The following is a 12,679-nucleotide window of genomic DNA, read 5'->3' on the forward strand; positions in this document are numbered from 1 at the left end:
TATGTAATTCTCTATAGAACATAAATAATAATAAAAAAAATCAAAAAGGCTTCTGAGCCAGAAATCTGTGGATAATAATAAAGAAGTGGTTAATGACTCTTTAAAAGCTTGAGCATTATCTTCCAGAATTTTGAAGTCTTGTTACCTGAAGATTTAATCTGGTACAAGAACGACTGAATTTAATTTGAAAATAAAATACAGCTGCTGTATTTAGTGTTGTTCCTGAGTTTTCCTCTTGCTAACCAAGCAACACAAGGACCCACTAACCTCAACACCCATAGGTTTAGGTACATATCTGGTCTGCTTTTGATAACCAGCAAAAAATTACAGTTCACACCAGTCTGGTTTCTTTGAATTTCATCACTTTAACTTCAGTCACATTTTCCTGCTAACATAATAAACTTAAATAGAGTGCCAATTTCTTTGCCATAAAAATGAAATTCTCACAGCTTTCTACAGAAATTTTCTGATCCAAATAAAAATTATTTCTCTGTGTTTACTTTTACATATTCTCACCCTCATTAAATATAAGGTTTGGATCTAAATTAGCCTCAGCATTTCACAGAAATAAACTGATGCCTCCACTTCTGTATCAAAGCAGCAAGGAAGTGTAATTTTTCTTATTTTATTTTTTTTTTATTAAATGCCCTTGAAAATAAAAAGTCACAAGAGGACTTATGAAAAATGTTGTTTAACTTTAGGTCTATTAGGGCAGTTTTAACCAACACCTATCTTAGCAGCTTGAATTTTCAACTAACAGTTTGGAGACCAAACAATGACATTCAATTCTCAGAAGGTGTTTAGCATCTTCTAACAAAAAAAAGAACACCCCCAAATCACCCAAAACCCCCAGGTCTTCCTGAAGTGGCACAGACAGCACTTAGAATCTCAGAGCATACTCAAACTTGCAGTTATCACCAACCACCTGCATCTTCACTAAAACATATAAAGGCTCTGCTTCAGAAAATTTCTTTAAAAATACTCAGTAGATTCACCTCTAATATGTCTATAGTCTTTGTTTCACTCCCTCAAAAGATAGTTTATTAGGGAGGTTCTACTTTACAATGTTAGATTTTTTCAGTTTAAGAACTACATATGTTTTACCTGCCTCATTTCTACCCAAACCAGAAACAATGTCAACATTAAGTTATCTTTATTAGTATTTCAGGGCAGTACCCCAGCTGACAGATAACTCTTTTTCCATCCTTTCTCAACTGAAATAATAAAACTATGAAAATTAAAAAAAAAAAAAAAAAAAAAAACTTGGGAAAAGAGACTTATCATACTAGTTGCATCACAGCTTCAGAATCATACACCCACATTAGATAGCAATTCCACAACTTAAGGAAAAAAAACCCAAAACTGTATTCTCAAATAGAACAAAGAGAAAACAAAATCACAAGTTCCTCCATAAGCACATTTGACAGATTAACTAAAAAAAAAGATTCTCACTCCAGTGAGAACTATAACTTTCTCTTGAAATCTTGCAACATGTAGTTTTAAAGCAAGTGTGAAAAAACGTTGATCATAGCAGAATTACTCAGTATACTTTTAAAATTAAATTCTTCAGAAAGATACTTCTTAAGACTATCTGCCGTTTGATTAATCAGCATTTATACAAGACTGTTCTCATCAACATGTCTCCCTATAAAGGCTTCTATTACAACAGTGTGTTAAAAGACATCAGGAGGTTTTTTGAATCGCAAGGCAAAAAAGAAGGCTTCTTAACTTCTGTATCAGAATACCTAGCTTTTAAGAACAGCAAAGGTTTTACAAATCACTGACAGGCAGGATGCAAGTTTAAATTAGTGTAACATCTACTCTTTGAATGAAGTTGGAGCACTGACTTCAGTGAACATTTATATTTTCACCTCTCTATAATACGGTTATAGTGAAAAAATAAACATTAGGCATGGTTAGTTCCCTGGGACAGCTGAATTTCCCACCACGGCCAAGCTTCCCAGACTTTGGATTTTGGAATATCAATAGGTAAAGGAAAAATATCAGCAATCACATTTTTACTTAAAAAGTAGTGAGGGAAGTTGGCAGTACACATAATGAACTTGGGTTTATTACTTAGTTTCAAATTGCGAAACTTTATCAAGACATATGACAGTCAGCTACCATCACAGTACCCCAACAATGGGAGCACAATACTTCAGATTTGTTAAAAAATATTGTCTCCTGAGGACGACAGTGATGTAGAAATTTCATCCGTGTAACAATCTGTTGTGCAGATAAGGCTTTCAGTAAGGTCTACAAAAATGCATTACATGAATAACCATTCTGATTATTGATTAACCCTGCAGAATAGATGTCAATCAGTTCGCTTCCACATACACACTTCCACCACGCACCAGGAACAAGGCAAACAGCAGCGGATCCACGTTTTTTCTGCTAGAGACAAGCACACCCCAGATTTGGGGTACTAAACTTCAGCTACCACGTGAAACCGCAAATATCCAAAAACTTATCGCGACCCGCCGCTAAGAAACCAGCACGCCAAAGGAATTTTTTACCACCTTAATACTGGTAACCGGTAAACTGGTAACTGGTAACGTTTAAAAACCGGGCAAGCGCAGGCCCCGAGCGGCGGCCGCCACCCCCGCCCCGCGGAGGGAAGGGAGCGCGCCCAGCCCCGCGGAGCGGCGCTTCCCGGTGCATCCCGGCCCGCAGCCGGGCGTGGGGCCACGGCCCCCGCGGGGCGGGAAACCGGCCCCGGCTACGGCCGTGGGGGAAAACGCCACTCGGGCCGCGCTGGGAGAGTAAGAGAGAAAAAGAAAGAGGAAGGGAACGGAAGCGAGAACCCGCACACCCCGAGTACCACAAAGTTCCCCGCGGCAGCGCCCGGCCCCTCAGCTCCAGGTCGGTGACGGCCGCCGGCTTCCTCCTTCCACAAGTACCTGGCGGAGCAGCCCTCGGGAATATCCCCACCCCAAGCCCGGCCCCTCCGAAACCCGGCCCCTCTCCGACACCCACCTTTCCCCTCGCTCCACTCCGCTCCCTCCGACGGGGGCGGAGAGGACCTCCCCCAGCCCCTATCTCTCCACCCCCGCTGCTCCGAGGAAGAAGGAGTCGGGATGTGCCGGTCACCGCCCCGCTCCAGGAGGCACCAGGTGGAACTGTCGAGGGGCTCCCCGCGGCCAGTGGCCGCCGCCCGCCCCTCAGCGAGGCCCGGCGCGGCGGCGGAGCGGGACCCCCGTGCACGGCCCGGCGGGGCGGGCGGGAGCGCCCGCGGGCGGGGCCGCCCCGGAGCGGAGCGCAGCGCAGGCGCACCGAGGGCCCGCGCCCCCCGCTGCTCCGTCCGCGGCGCCTGCGCAGTGCGGCGGTGCCGCCGCTGTGGGGCGCGGTCGTGCTGTACCGTGCTGAGGGCTCGGCCGCCCGTCCCGGTGCACGGGAACGCGGCATCGATGGCTCAGCATCGCTTAGTCTGGAAAAGAGTCCAGCCTGTGACTCAAAGACGTGTCTACTAGACCATGGCACTATGTCCAGTCCTTCGTTAAACACCTCCAGGGACGGTGACTCTACTGCTTCCCTGGGCAGCCCATTCCAAACTTTAATCACCCCTTCTGTGAAAAAATTCCCCCTCGTGTCATCCCCTAGCACAGCTTGCGGCTGTTTCCTCTTGTGTCTCTGGTTGCCTGGAAGAGGAGGCCGACTCCCCCCTGGCTACAGCCTCCTTTCAGGGAGTTGTAGAGAGCGATAAAGTCTCTCCTGAGCCTCCTTTTTTCCAGGCTAAACAGCCCCAGCTCCCTCAGTTGCTCCTCATCAGACTTGTGCTCCAAACCTTTCCTCAGTTACGTTTTCCTTCTCTGGGTTCTCTCCAGAACCTCAGTTTCTTTCCTGCTCAGAACTGAGGACCTGAGGCGCAGAAAGCAGGACCTGAGGCGCAGTCTCACCAGTGCCCAGTACAGGGGGATGGTCCCTGTGCTGGTCCTCTTGGCCACACTACTGCTAGTACAAGCCAAGATGACATTGTCCATTGTCCATCCACTCCTCCCCCAGCCTGTAGCGCTCCAAGGTTCAGGGCAGCAGCCACAGGGCAAGGACTTTGCCATCCCTGGACGGCCCCAGTGTCCTCCTGCCCTTTGGATCCCACAGAGGACCTGGGGCAGGCAGGACAGAAGGAGAATGCCAGCCCCTCACCCAGCACCACCAGACAGAATTCAGGTACCAGCCCTGAGCTGGATGCTGGTCATGCCATCCCTCCATGTGGCACAGCCTCAGCACTGTCTGTTGTGCCGTTAAAAGGTGGTCAGCCCCTGTCTGTGTTAAAGCTGGACATGTAGGCTTGTAAATTCGCTGAGCCATATGTAAGGAAACTTCCCTGCCTAACCAGGAGCCACTTGGGCACTGCCCTTGCACCATCTGAGCTGGAACCAAGACCCCTTCACAGCTACACCCCCCCACTCACAGAGTCACACCAAATTTCCTCACCTCTCTCCCATAGCAGAGTTTCAAATGTCCACATCCTCTGGGTGCAATAACTAAACAACAAAATAACAGCTCAAGCTGGGCCCTCGGAGGTCCATAGGTGGGACAGTAGACAGGTGTCTGGTCCCCTGACTGGAGAGTAGAGTGGGAAGCTGAGTGATGCTGGGCAAGGTCTGGTGACATAGTCGTGGCTGTGTGAAGTTCAAAGGAGCAGGAGCTGCATCTACATTCTGCTCCCTAGAAGTGGACCCAAAGGCAGGAGGTGCCCTGGACAGATAGATAGTCCCCTCTCTATCCAGGGGACATCCTCTGGGGACTATCCTCTGGGGACATGCCCCCAGATAGAGACATCTGTGTTTCATGTAACTGCAAGGAACTGTGGTCCTGTGGTTATGTCCTGTGTAGGGTGTACTTCACTGAGCTAAATCCTTTTCTGGGCTGTGTTGTTAAAGAAAAGTGTAGCCTCTATCAAAGGGATGACAGTCACAGGACAATTTTTGAATGTCCTGTGAGTCTGATAGACTTCACTCCTAAGAATACAGGAGTATCTAGAAGTTTGCTTTTCTGTTCCCCCACAAACTACAGGAACAAGACAAATCACTATGATCAAAGAAATATTTTGGGGAGTAGTTGTTTAGTCTTAACATACGGCTTAAAAATTAATTTTAGACATAACAGCAGACACAGAAATTATTATGTTTGACCCAGTTATTATGAGAAAAGGAAGTGAGAATATAAATATATCTATTTTAGATATGCTAATATGAGAACATACATACACACATATGAGAATATAATAATATATTCAATCTTTCCAATGTATTGGAATATGTTTTTTATATGTTAGTAATTAAATTTTCATACATGTATAAATCTAAAAATTAAGGATTTTTGAGTCCTTTGAAAGAACTTTTCTTTAGAGGTCAGATAGTGAAAAATGACATACAGTTTCATCCCTTAGCACACATGTTTCTTGTTACAAGTTAAATATACAATGTAATTTAAAAATACTATAAGGGTTTTCCTGTAATTGCTCTGTACACTATAAAAGTAAAAAGAAGTGTGTTTTGCCAGTAATCTAGATTTTGCTGCCATTGAAGAATGCTTTTAAATTAACTTTCAACTGCAGTTCACAAAGCCAATAGAAATTTTGATAGATTGTTATAATAGAAAAAGAAAATAAATCCTTTGTGATAGGGCCTGTGAGCTGGTTGCTAACACAAGCAGGGAACAACACAAAGGAAGAAAACTTTGAGCATTCCCTTCCTGGGAGGCAAGGAGTGAAGGGGAGAAAGAGAGATAAAGATAATGTGAGGAAAAACACTTCTATGAAGCAAATTTGGACTTTGGGAGTTATATTCCTGCTTCACCTGTCACACTTTTAGTGGTTTTTTGTTGTTTGGGATTTTGTTTGTTTGGGATTTTGTTTGTTTGTGGTTTTGTTTGTTTAATCTGTCCACTTACTCTATTTATTAATTTCTGGTTGCTTCTCTGATTAGTTATGTCTGGGGTTTTTTTCTCCTTTTTTTCATTAATTTAAACTGTATTCTTCCTATCTATGTCAAATTCATGCTTCTTGCAACTTTAGGGAAGTCTGTGAGGTTGTGCCGTCTATAAATTAGGTGTGATTGTGTTGAATGGATGTATTGTTTCCAGCTGTCTCTTTTATATGGACATATAAACTGAATAATGGTCTTGTTTACTTTAAAGAGGTATATAGCGTAATTTAATTAAATAGAACTTCGAGGAAGAACAGAGATCTGTATGCACAGATCCAATTATGGCATCAGGGCCCGGGTGCACAATATTTTGTCTGCTCAGCATACAAATACAAGTAGGCAGATGCAATTAGTCAACCTGATCTATTTTAAACAAACTATGTTTATCTGGTTTTAGCAACACCATATTTTACTAAAAATTACTTGTCTTTGCTATTATTCTATCAAGTTTAAAAAAACTAACACCTACTGTATTTTTATCTTGTTGATATTGTTGTTGTCCATATTGTTAATGCTTGTTTATGCTATGAAAACAAAACAAAAACAAATTACCTGTTTTTCTGTTTTGGAGTTGTAATTGTAATGCCATGGTTTTGAGTGTTTATGACATAAATTAGTATTTGGCAGATAAAAGGTCTTCTAAGCTGCTCTCTATTTAATGATTACCTATTATCCATTTTATGTAGCTCCCATTTACTCAGAATAATTTGATACATTGTTGTTTTTTGGATAACTCTCCTACTAAAACTGAAGTTCTTTGTAATATGTAGTGTTTATGTAATCAGATACATGATATTTCTGAGAATACTATACAGTACCATTTCTAGTAGGATCTTCTTTGTTTAGCTTCCTGGAAAAAACCCTAAGAGATTTCTTAGCAGGGTAGTCATTGACTAGGTCATTTAACTTTGCTCCAGCCTGACAGCACAAGGCTTTCAAGTAGAGACTGTAGCTCAAAAAATAACAGTCCTGATTAAACCTTACAATTCACAACAATTTTACCAGCTCCTCAGCTGTTGTGGTGCAACTAAACTGCAAAGTCATTCCACAAACTGGATTTAAAAAGGTAGCTTCCTCCAGTTTTTGGTTGGGATTGGTACAGTAGTGTAGCAGAGCAGACATCTGGAAAGAGCAGCCATGGACTTCCATTGTCCAACCCCTCCCAGGTTTACTATGCATTGTACAGGCTGGCAACTCCTGGTAGGGTGTGGAGTCCCATAACTCCACTAAACTGCTCGCTGCACTGAGAGTCAGAAATACAAGCTGTATCTTTGACTCTTCTGATCACTTCTGGAGAAAAACAAAAGTAGATGCTTTCTCTGACTAAACAAGTTTAAGGGAACCACTCACAAAGTGACAATTACATATTGTGATTTACCATTCTGTGTCTTCCACTAAGGGGCCTGATGCATTGCAGAAAACTGGCTGCAAATTTTAGCAGCCTTTTACTGGCTGCAAAGAAAAGGGAGAAATTGTTTTGCTAAGTTACTAAAAACTGTGTTTATTGAAAATCTGAGTTTGTTCAGACTGAAATCACTGTGTGGTCACGGTTCAGCAGCCTCTTTTTTTTTTTTTTTCTTTCTTTTCTGTGGGAGGGTTGGTTGTTTTTCTTTCCTGAGATAAACTCGGGGAATTTCTGTTCAAGTAAGTGCGAGAATGTGTTAAAATATATGTGCTCTTGCTATAGACATGCATTAAGTTACCATTAAAGAATTTAGCTACACTCTTTCACTATAAAGTCTGTAATAACCTCACATGAGGAAAATGGTTTTTTAGTTACAACTCACCTACCATTTGAGACCATTTTTTGTCTCCTGATTTCAGTGTAGAATCATTCTAGGATCACAGTAAACCTTAATAGCATTCATTGGCAAATGGCAACAAAATAATATATGTCTGTCTCATGGAATGTAGTAACTAAATCACCAGCGTTGGAAACGATATAGCTAACCTGTTAACTATAGCCTGTTCAATTTAGTCAGAGCTGGCAAGATCTTTGGATGCTTTAGAAGGTGGCAAAAGATCAGGTGAGAACAATAAAGGCTTTGGCAAAGATTGGATTTCAAGAGCCTTGAAATGGTGTGTAGTATTTAGGAATGGCAGAAACTGAAAGATATTATGATTGTGCCTGTTGATATAAAGTTTTAAGATGTTACCAGACCTTAAAGGAAAACACTGATGCAAAATGTAGTAAATTTGGGATGTAAAATTATGCTTCAAAATCAGGATTTGTGCATAGAACTGACAGAATCTGTAAAATTTGGAACATACAGCCCCCACCCCCAATGAGAGAAATACATTTTGTTTTTAAAATAAATATTTTGCATTGGCCAGTTCAGAGGAAACCCAGGATATCACCCCAAATCCATGTTTAAGCTCAAAGGTAGCTATTTGAATCATGGAGCAGAGGATCAGGAGACAAAAGACAGGCACAGAGCAAGAGGAGTACTTGCTGTTTCAGCACTCAGGATAATAATTTTTCAATGCTGATAAGACAGTACCAAACACTTCCTGTTGTATATGACTCTTTTGAGACATTCTTTGTCCTTGAGACAAAGGAAGTAGAATAATTTAATAGGAGCCCATGCAGTGAGTATGACAGCAAAGATCTAATTCTTAGTCCTTCTCATTGCTCTTCTCCCAGGATCCAATCAGTATGAGTCTTGGGTGTGTATATAATGTATCTCTAATCAGGTGGCTGTTTTGAGGGTGCATAAAAAATTTTGGTATGTTCCTACTCTAATTCGTAATATATACTTGGAGGTAGTCAGAGAATATTAAATCTTGTTTCCCATTGCATTTTTATTATGCTCAACTGAGTTACTCACTGCCACCATTTACAAATCTATTAGATGTTACTGGATGTAACAGATCAGAGAAGCATTTAAGGACTATCATTAAGGAGGGCTTCCAGAGGCAGAAGGTACAGTCCTATTTATAAGGACAAGTGAGACTCTTTTAGGAAGGCAAGTATATTTTCATCATGGGAAGGTCAGGTAGCAGCAAGAAGAGGCTGTTTCCCAAAAGAAGGTTTGAGAAGAGCAGCCATGAGGCAGGCCAGGCAATGACCTTGGCAACACAGTGCTGTCCCCTGGCACCAGAGGCAGGTGAATCCAAACAATAATTCAGGCACAGCAGGGGGCAAGTGTACCTGTGATGTAGCTAAGCAGAGACTGAAGGCATAGACATGAGGTTAAATGGAGGCTCCAGTCAGAAGGTGTAGATGGAGGCTCTGGGAGATGCTTGTCAGGGCAACAGTCTAATTTGTCATCAAGGTTCCTGACAGGGACATACTGGATGTGGGCTTTCCTGTTGATTCTGTTAATTTCAAAGGCAGAAAGAAGATGTCACATCAAGATGAAGAGAAACCAGAAGAAAGGTTTTCATCTTCACTAGTGGCGAAGGGCTATTTGGAAGAAAATTAATGGTCAGAGTTTCCTTTGAGAATGTCTGTTGGAAAAGAGACATTGCTTTTGGATGAAGAAATATTCCTACTTTTTTCCCTCTGATGGGACACAGAGTAGTGATAGCATCTTCTGCAGAAAGTGATTCCGCCCCCAAGCCTTCTGGATAACATCAAAACATTCTGTCTCATGTTTCTGTCACTCCATTTTTTTCCCCCAGATGGAAGTAGCTTGTTTGCATTATTTGCTTTGTATTTTAACAGTACTTACAGTTATGACATAGCTAATGTAGCTAATGAGAATATTTTCAGGACGTAATAATTTTGGTAATGAAGCTGTGAAAATTGAAGATCATTTGGCCTAGGGTTTCTTAGCTGACTTGGTTATGGACTGAAGAGAAACCTCTATCTTGCCTATTTAACCATCTACTTTTTAGGACACAGACTAATTAATTGTACTTACATCTTGACATTCTGTGACATGGATTTCTGGTACAGCTTCTCTTCTGTAAAACTCTGTAAGTCTTCTCAAACCTTATTCAACTGAGGCTACTTCTGTGCCTAAAAATGGAGAAATGATCACATCTTCTCTGTAAAGAAGCCTTTGTAATTCATTGTGTGAACAGCACCACATGGGTATAACAGGTTTGTTACCTCCTTCATGAGCCTTCCTGCTACATCTTGACATAACACCTGTGTGATAAATTTGTTAGCACCTCCAGGTGCCTTTCTTTTACAGCTTATAACAATACCCCCAGTGGTAAGCTTTGTTTTTTTGACTGTTTGTAGCATATTTGGAAGTGTCAGGGAAACAGCAGAGCTTCCAAGATGGCCAATTAGCTGATAACTGTCATAGTGGAATATCATTATCACACAGCACCTATTTTTTCTCCCTGAAGAATTTTCTTGACATTCTTCCAGTGTTATAAATGAGCTTACAGTAGCAAGTTTCATTAATGGGCCAAGCTTCCTATCAGTGCATGGCTTTAGCAATTGAAGCAGACCTTTACTTTATGTGTCTAGCATACATAATTTTTTTCTTTCCAAATATTCAAATAATCTATTTTTGGTAGGTAACTGCCAATTTCAATTTTCTTAGTATTCATATTATTCCTTACAGGCTTTGATTAATTTGAAAGAGTATAATGTTTATGATTTGTTATTTCTATACATCTGTCATTAGTTAGTTGTCCCTTAGGATGCTCCAGTGTGATTTTAGAGTTCATTCCTACAATATGCTTAGAAAATTACTGTTTCTAGATCTATAGGCTTTGTTTCACAAACAGATACAGAAGCACTGTTTCACAGGAACTTTGTAAATAGTTAAGTACCAACATACACACCAGGGGGTGAGGAGTTTTAGCAAGGGAAACAACTGCCATATGTTTAACTTCTAGGCATTTAGAATAAGGATCATTTGTAACTGCACAGTGTTACTTGTATGTATTTCCTGACTACAGTTAACAATTTCATTCCACAACTCTTTTGAATTACTTGGTACCAAAAATTCACAGAGTTGCAGAGTCTGAACTCAAGTTTGTTCATGTGTTTTGGTCATATGTGGTCACAAACAGGTCAGAGTTGGCATATGGGCCATTTCTGAAGATTAATCTCTCTGCTTGCAGTCTGGTGGATCTAAATAGTACATGGCTTCTAAACTAAGCCATTTATGCCAAATCTTTTTAGGCTGTAGCATAGTGTCTGTTTGTCTTTTATCAGGTCATGGTCTAAAAGCCTGGAAAAGTGCTGAAGGACTGAGACCAAATCTGGTAATTTTGCGCTTGGTCTTATGCCTCTTCCATTGGAAGAGCTTTCAATTGCTGCTGGTAACAGTGTGTACCCTAGACTTAAACCTAGGCTTTCTTTCATACACCAAATTGTTCACAAACTCTCCTGAATGATCTCTGATAAGCCCTGTCCTTTCTGCTCAGGGAGCCATCCATATTCCTGGCAGATTTACAAGGCTACATCTGCCTACGTGAAGATGTATTTCCATTCATAGGTCTCTTCTGCCTTTTTAACTAACAGACAGGTGAAAAAGAAAACTGGAAAATGAACATGAGAAGTGGAGTTCTTTTGCCTTTTAGGCTGAACTAGAAAACAATATGAAAAAGGTGCCCTTAGTTTTATTTAAGAAGACTGATTCTGCCAGCTCAGATTAGTCCGATCTTACAAACCCTTGACCTAGTAGCACTAAAGAAAAGGTGATAATCTAGCAGAAGATGAAGTGAGTGTGGGGAATAGGAACTGACCAATAGAGATTTGGCACAGCTCTTAGGAGAACGCTTTTCCCCTCTCTTTTTTCTTTCTTAATGACTCATTTTTCTCATATAGTTCTAAGGAATGACCAATCAACTTTGTGTATGACTGTACTTGAGCACAGGTGGGCTAAGATGCTCATTTGGGGAAGCTGGGTATCTCTGATAATCAAAAGGTGGTGAACATGCTCCAAAATCATAATTTTTAAGAGTTACAATTCTGTTAATGACTGTTGGAGTCCATCAGGCCAAAGGCTTGGCAAGAGATTTTGCCCCAGGCCCTTGAAAGAAGGATCTCTTTTAGATAGATCCCTGTGCCCTGGAAATGCCCCGTGGAAGGTTAAATGTTAATAGTAGTAGAAAATTCTGTGGTTTCTCTGTTATTATTGGTTAGAATTTGGTGCAATAGGATTTTACGTATTCCTAGTCCTTGGTTTTTATTGGACCCTTTCTCTCAGACTCCACGACAACAAATATAAGTTTGTAACTTACCCTGGCCCTTGCCTTTTTAGTGAACCCTATGCTGTGTATGGATTCTGAGTTTGTTGTTTTGCTTATTAAAGCTTTTATTTTTGGGTCACTAGATTGTGCCTGTCTTTCTTTTATTCATCACCCTCTTGTGGACCTCTCGCTGAGGATCCTGAGGAAACACCTGGCCAGACCATCTGGGCCTAGCACGTTACAGGTAGCCCCCAAACAGGGACCCCTGATATTCAGGGGTTGGGATTGTGTTGGCTAGAGTCCTCTAGCCAACTAGGCAGTTCCCTTCTCCAGTGAATTTCAGGTTTTAGATTTTTGTGTCAGACATTGCAGACCTGGCTGAAGACTTCGGCGGTTCAGACATCAGGAGGCAGGAGGCCTGAAGCAGCAGGGGAGGCACCCCAAGGTAGCCACATGGACCATGGTGGGGCATCCTGCAACAAGAGCAGGTAGGAGAAGGGAGACAATTGCCCCATCACTCAGATGTTTTTCTTTTAATTTTAAAATTACAGGATCCTCAGAGTTTCCCTAAAATCTCCAAGAGTTTGGCAGTAGCTTTGAAAAACTGTGCTTTTAATTTTCCAAAGATGGGCTCATAGATGTTG

General features: G+C 41.5%; 1 protein-coding gene and 1 long non-coding RNA gene across 4 annotated transcripts in view; both read right to left on the reverse strand.

Moving 5' to 3' along the window:
• The window catches only part of PTBP3 (polypyrimidine tract binding protein 3), a 45,078-nt gene extending 41,913 nt beyond the window's left edge, over positions 1 to 3,165 (reverse strand). For 2 of the 3 annotated variants that reach the window (XM_015652507.3, XM_015652509.2), the window contains exon 1: positions 2,980 to 3,165. The gene's annotated coding sequence lies outside the window, so the exon portion shown is untranslated. Of the gene's footprint in view, positions 1 to 2,824; positions 2,914 to 2,979 lie in introns of those variants that run through there. The other variant, XM_015652508.2, reaches the window with a different exon arrangement.
• A 2,614-nt stretch (positions 3,166 to 5,779) lies between these two features.
• LOC117245592 lies at positions 5,780 to 12,394 on the reverse strand. The gene is made up of 2 exons (XR_004500420.1): positions 9,800 to 12,394; positions 5,780 to 9,251 (listed from the first exon to the last, which is right to left on the reverse strand). It is a non-coding gene; the product is annotated as an uncharacterized LOC117245592 (long non-coding RNA).
• Positions 12,395 to 12,679: the final 285 nt, after the last annotated feature.

Source organism: Parus major, chromosome Z (genome assembly GCF_001522545.3).
Source record: "Parus major isolate Abel chromosome Z, Parus_major1.1, whole genome shotgun sequence".
In the NCBI taxonomy this organism is placed as follows: domain Eukaryota; kingdom Metazoa; phylum Chordata; class Aves; order Passeriformes; family Paridae; genus Parus; species Parus major.